Source organism: Myotis brandtii, unplaced genomic scaffold (genome assembly GCF_000412655.1).
Source record: "Myotis brandtii unplaced genomic scaffold, ASM41265v1 scaffold970, whole genome shotgun sequence".
Classification (NCBI taxonomy): Eukaryota; Metazoa; Chordata; class Mammalia; order Chiroptera; family Vespertilionidae; genus Myotis; species Myotis brandtii.
Genome location: NW_005372021.1, coordinates 177,461 through 184,529, shown reverse-complemented (window position 1 = coordinate 184,529; position 7,069 = coordinate 177,461). Strand labels below are relative to the sequence as shown.

General features: G+C 40.4%; 1 pseudogene; it reads left to right on the top strand.

Moving 5' to 3' along the window:
- The window catches only part of LOC102253279, a 120,320-nt pseudogene extending 115,237 nt beyond the window's left edge, over positions 1-5,083 (top strand).
- The last annotated feature ends 1,986 nt before the right edge of the window (positions 5,084-7,069 follow it).

The following is a 7,069-nucleotide window of genomic DNA, read 5'->3' as shown; positions in this document are numbered from 1 at the left end:
CGGTGTTTCTCTCTCATCGATGTTTCTAACTCTCTATTCCTCTCCCTTCCTCTCTGTAAAAAATCAATAAAATATTTTTTTAATAAAATAACATTTTGAGCAGAAGAAGGAAAAAGGTGATACAATGTCTGACTCCTGGTAGATATATAAGTAGAAGGAAGGAAAAAAAGAAGGCCACTATAAACGTGGGTCCCTTACCAATTTTGTTCAGTACCCGAAGATCAAAGTTTTAAAGATTACAGTTAGATAAAAACCCAAAGAGCTGGAAAAGACATGACACATCTCTTTTTTTTTTTCATCTTGCTTTCTTCAATTGAAAAAATAAAAGCTCAGAGAGGTGACATTCCAAGTTCATTCAGTGTAAAAGGAAGCCAATACCTGCTCTAGGCATGGAGCATGGTTAAAAACTCAGAGGGAAATGCCATGCCATTTCTAGGAGCATGGTAATTAGAAAGGCAGAGTACCTCCCCAAAATTTGCATCATGATATCAGCAAAATAGCCTCACAGAGAGGATGGCTGGTGGTCCCATTTCTTTACTATAATTTTGACAGTATAAACCCTGAGGGGAGAAACAAAACAAAAACTAAAGCAGAGCCTAGCAGCATCGGGCCCTCTCATGCAAACTACTTAATGAAGAAACGCACTGAACTGCCTGCCTCCGTGCTGAACTGCTTCTGCCATCTGAGCCAGCCCTTATAAAGGTTTCCTGGAATCCTATTTCAACCAATAGGAGTACAGCTTTCCCTATTCAATCAGAGCTGCGCAGCTCTGACCAACCAGAGGGACTCTATTCTGGCTATTCAGGGCAGTGCCTTTTGGGCCAGAGCTGCCTAGCTGAAGAGGGGCCTGGCCCAAGGCCCCCTGATCCTGGGGTGACCTCTCATCTCTGCTGTTTTCATAGCTGTGCTGCATCACAGTTGAGCTTTTTACACTGAATAAAGTTTCTTCTTAGCTGCACCTCAAATTAGAAATTTCTATTGGCATTGAATTGGCACCAATGGCCATCAGTTGACAGCAGGAACCCTCTAACTCTTCTACCTACTAGCCCTTTCCCTCCACTCACTTTTCTTTCATTCCAAAGTTAAAGAGATATCTATATATATAAAAGCCTAAGTGACCATTATGACCAAAAAACTGAAATGACCGGAATGACCAGTCGACCAGTTGCTATGACACGCACTGACCACCAGGGGGCAGACGTTCAATGCAGCAGCTGCCCCCTGGTGGTCAGTGAGCTCCCACAGCCAACCTCCTGCAGCCCCTCCCCCACCACCCAGCCAACCTTTTGCAGCTTCTCCCCCAGCCGGCCAACCTCCCGCGGCCCTTCCCCCTGCCTGGCCAGCCCCCCTGATCGGCCCCAATGGGGGGGCCGGCCAGCCAACCTCCCAGGCTCCCTCCCCCCGGCCATCTGGCCCCCTGATAGGCCTCAGTCTCCAGCCAGGCCTAAGGACCCCACCCATGCGCGAATTCGTGCACCGGGCCTCTACTATGTTTATAAATGACAGGTTGCTGAAAAGGACAGAGTGACACTGAACGACTTTGGGTTATTGAACCCAAAGCAACTTAATTACTCATTTTGATCAGTGCCCACCCTTGGCAGATGGACTGGCAGGAGCTGTCTTTAGGAAATGCTGAAGCAAGATGGGTGAATATTCTTCTCTAAACCTGCAACAGAGAGACACATTAGAAAGGAAAATCAATAATTTTTAACAAAATAAAAACCTTTCCATGGACTCTCTTTTAAAGCTAAATATATAAGTCACTGAAGCAAGCTGATTTGTGCCTGCTCTGCCCATTGTCTACATTCTAGCTGCTTTAGGGCTTGATTCAAAAAAAGAGGTAAGTCAGATTTGGGTTCAAAGAACAGAAAGTTCCTTTGTTTTCCAGGAATGTTAGGCTGAGGTAATATACCACATTTATAGAACCCTCCCCAAGGGGGAAAATGGCAGGTTTTCCACTAAGAAATAATTGATTTTGGAATGATAAGAAGGGAAGTTACTCTTGCATAAGCACGTCTGTCCTGACTGGCTATAATTTTTGGTTTTAGTTTGCTCTTTTAGGTCAGATGGTATAAATCATCATATTCGGACAGTTTAACTTTGTTAAATTATAGTTTGATTTTCTGGCATACTAAATCTAACTTAAGTGTTAAAATAAATTGGAGCCAAGCTTTACATTCAAACAAAGTCATAAACTCTACCATATTTGAAATTGAACTGGTTGCTTACCAGCTTGAAAAGATTGAGTATTGACTTCATCGTCTATTGTTTCCTATAGAATTGCATTTATATTAATGCCAAATTCCAAAAATAAGCAATTAAATGAGTTGAATATGAACACTTAATACTTTCTAAATTCACTGGGTATGATCATAGCAGCTTTAATTCCCTGGGATTACATACATACTGTAGACATTATTATACCCAGTTGGGAAATGATAAATATAGAGCCAGTTCTCATGATTCACTCTGGATTTTTTTTCTCTTTGAGTTTGTGTTGAGTCTACCCAATCAAAATCAGTTTCTGATTCCATTTCTTCCTGAATTACTTCTCCAATTCAGATAACATACCTTTCTTTCAAATCCAGGTTCCAGTTCTTAACTTTGTCCTCTTCCCTGCCTCGCTTTCAGATATTTTATTTTTGTTCCCATTCATTCAAAAATGTAGTGAACATCTACTAACACATGCATGTGATTATGTACACACATGTATATGTACATACACAAGGACATAGAGAATCTTCAGTTTATAACAACTCAGTTTATAAATTTCCAAACTCAAACCAAGTCTTTTGCATCACACACCAGAGTCTTTATGATTTGGCATCTTCCTATTAACCCATTCTTTTTTTCCTCATCTTCCTTGTCTCATACTGTACACTCCAGAAACACTGACTTGCTTGCAGCTCCTCTCTACTGCTGGTCTTTGAATAGGATCTACACCTTAACTGAAACAAATCTAAAACCTCTTTATCAATGGACCATTTCTCTATCATCCTTCAGTCTGAATTCAGTAACCACCTCCTCTGAGAAGGTGATTATTCCAAACCTTCAGATAACAGCCCGCCTGACTAACACCTTGATTTTGACCCTGTGAAAGATGGGGCAGAGAAATTAGTGAGATTAAATTTGTGTTGTTTTAAGCTGCTACTAAAGATACCAATTTATTAGTATTTCCGAGGCACCTAGCTTGGCTGAACAATCCCAACTAGTGCCTTCTCTCTTCATTCTTAAGGGAAGGGAAGGAAGAAGGAAGGCATGAGAAGGTGATTATTCCAAACCTTCAGATAACAGCCCACCTGATTAACACCTTGATCTTGACCCTGTGAAAGATGGGCCAGTATAAACTTTGATCACCTTCTTAATAATTTTTGTTCAGGACCTGAAGATCTCAGTTTTAACGATTGAAAAGGTATAACCACTAATGTGGGTGACTTTGCCAACCTCAGAAGGAACAATCCCAAAAAACTCTAACTCCTTTCCTTAAGCTTTAGTGTATGTATGTCTCTTTCAACTAGACTATAACTTCCAGAAAGGCGTGACCATGAACAGGACCATTACATTTTTGTTTCCTCAATCTCTAAGATAATTCCTAGCATACAATATGTCATCAATAAATACCTGATTAATAAACTATCAATGGAATAAACTTCCCATGCAAAAGTAATTGCTTCAATTCAGAACACCAAGAAAGTGTCTGCCCTGATTGTTGCTGCTGGTGTCGGTGAATTTGAAGCAGGCATCTTCAAGAATGGACAGACCCGTGAGCATGCCCTGCTGACTTACACACAACATGTGAAATAACTGGATGTTGGTGTTAACAAAATGGATTCCACTGAGCTGCCTTGCAGCCAGAAGAGAGACAGGGATATTGTTAAAGTCAGCACCTACATTTAAAAAAATGGCTACAACCCTGACCACATGGCTATGACAGATATCTTTGACAGACACATTTGTGCCAATTTCTGGTCAGAATGGTGACATCCTGGAGCCAAGTGCTCACACGCCAGTGGAACCATGCTGCTTGAAGCTCTGGATTGTATCCTGCCACCAGCTTGTCCAATTGACAAGCCCCTGTATCTTCCCCTCCAGGATGTACTGTCCCTGTGGGCTGAGTGGAGACTAGTGTTCTCAAACCAAGCATAAGGGTCACCTTTGCTCCAGTCAATGTTAAACTGAAGTGAAGTCATTGAAATGCACCAGGAAGCTTTGAGTGAAGCTCTTCCTGGGGACAATGTGGGCTTCGGTATCAAGAATGTGTCTGTCAAAGATGTCCATCATAGCAATGCAGTTGGTGACAGCAAAAATGACCCACCATGTTCTGCCAGGGTGATTGAGTGTCGACCTATGAACCAGGAGGCCATGGTTCAATTCCAGGTCAGGGCACATACCCAAGTTGCTGGCTAAATCACCAGTGTGGGGTGTGCATGAGGCAGCCAATTGATGATTCTCTCAGAATTGATTTTCTATCTCTCTCCCTTACTCTCTGAAATTAATAAAAACATATTTTTAATTGTATTTTATTTCTTAAAGTATTACAAAGAATAGTACATATGTTTCCTTTTTTTTCCCCATTGACCTTCCCCTGGCCTCCCCTACTCCCCAGTCTCTTGTGTCCATTGGTTATGCTTATATGCATGCATACAGGTCCTTCAGTTGATCTCTTACCTCCCCCCAAAACATATTTTTTAAAAGACCTATCAAAGGAAGCTGCTGACTACACGGCTCAGGTGATTATTCTGAACCATCCGGGCCAAATCAGTGCTGATATGCACCTACACTGGATTGTCACACAGCTCACATTGCTTGCGAATTTGCTAAGCTGAAGGAGATAATTGATCATCATTCTGGAAAAATGCTGGAAGATGGTCCAAAGGTTTTGAAGTTTGGTGATGCTGCCATCGTCGATATGGTTCCTAGCAAGCCCATGTGTGTTGAGAGCTTCTACCTTCCTCTGGGCCATTTTGCTGTTGATGACAGGAAACAGACAGTTGCTGTGGGTGTCATCAAAGCAGTGGACAAGAAGGCAGCTGGAACTGGCAAAGTCACCAAGTCTGCCCAGGAAGCGCAGAAAGCTAAATGAATATGATCCCTAATACCTGCCAGTAATCCCTAATCTATTACTGATTACATTAATGAGTAATAGAAGAATAGTCTCAGAACTGTTTGTCTCAATTGGTCACTGGTCAATGATCACAATGCACCATAAAACTACAGAAGGAAAGGAAATTTTGTGGACCATTTGTGTGTGTGGGGGGGGGTAGTTTTTAAGTTATTAGCTTGTAAAATCAGTACTTTTTAATGGAAACCACTTGACCGAAAATCTTTCACAGAATCTTGACCCATTAAAACAAAGTTTAATGAGAATAAATAAGTAAAATAAAATCAGCAAAGCAAGTTGAATCCTTCTCACATGTGGAATCTCTTCTGATTTCTCCTTCTGCCACCTCATTTCTGCCTCTTGTGCTGCATTTCTCTTCTGCTTCCAGCCAGAGAAAGTTTTGGGGTTAAGCACTCATCTGATTAGATTGGGGCTACCTGGATAATCCAGGACAATCTCCTTATTTCATGGTCCGTAATCTTCATTACATCTGCAAAGTCCCATTTGCCATATAATATCACAAACATACTTAACAGGTTCTGGAGATTAGAATGTGAACATTTTGAGAAGCCATCATTCTGCCTACCACAGTGCCAATTCAACATTATAGTTTTAAAATATTTCTTGTCCATTATTTATAGGGATGAAATACTAATAAAAATATAACATTTAAATTTATTTATTAATTTGCTCCCTCTGGCTAAAACAAAGGGGAAAACTTAAACAAAATATTTCCTATAATTCTGTCCTCCTTATTTTCTTCTGAAATTCTAGTTGGCTCATTCCTGGGTCCAGATTTGATTATAATTCATTGCTAAATATGGAATTCTTCTCTGTGTATTTGCCTACACTCAAGCATATACACGGAGGTATGAAGGTTGTTTATAAAATGTCCTTTCACAGTTTACAGAGTGTTTCTTTTTGTTTGTTTGTTAAAGTGCCATGCACTAGGCAATACTACAAAATAAAATAGCTAAACTTTATGTATCTCATCTCATCTAAGGCATCACTGCTCTCCCAGACACGTGGTTCCCACTCCTTTCAGGAATTCTGTTTGTACATGTGCCTGCTGCAGCAACTTACTGCCACCCTGCAGAAGTTATGGAAAGGAATGCTTTGTGCAAATATGTATCCACATTCCAGGGCCTAGCAGTCTTTTTCGAGCCTAGCACCCTGCTTAGCCCATAGTCAGTGTATATTTGGTGCTTATATATATTTATACAATTAAAAGTAAGGAAGCAGAGAAGAGCATGAATGGGGTTACATAAAGCAGAAGAACAGCAAATGCAAATTACACTTTCTCTACTACCAGTAGAAAGATCTAAAACTTAATGTAAAATAGGAACTCATAAAATCCAACATCATAAAATGAAAATTAAGTAATTTGTATTTATGCATTGACTTAATTTCTCTTTAAAATTGCAACATATGCCTTGCAGGCAAGGTCTTTAAGTTTAAAATGTTAATGCTTTCATTTTTTGTATCTCAAAGATAAATAAAAAGCTCCAACAGTGAGCTAAGGACTATACAATATTGAAGGAGAATGAAGAAGTGGGCTGAGTCTTACAGTGTTGAGCTAAGGAGAATGCACACTAATTAAAAAAAAAAGGCCAGGACCCTTGAGGAAAGACATTGTAATAAAATAGCAAGTGTAAATCATAGTAATTTCCCTATTTGCCCAGTCCTTCCCCCTTCCCTCCCCAAAGGCTTTTCTCAGGTAATTATAAACTGTGGAAAGGGAATACATAGAAGTTTTTGAGGGATGTTGGATACAAAGTCTGAGTGAGCACTGAGTTCAATACCCAGTGAACCAAAGTGATTAAAAAGGGGTGGGGGGGGACAGGGGGAGTTTCAGCAGGAACACTGCATTCTATGGGCCAATGAGACAGGAAAAAAAGTAATAAAAAGAAATCTACTGAATAACATTAAGGACAGTTCAATGATATTATGGAGGCAGTGGGAGGTTAA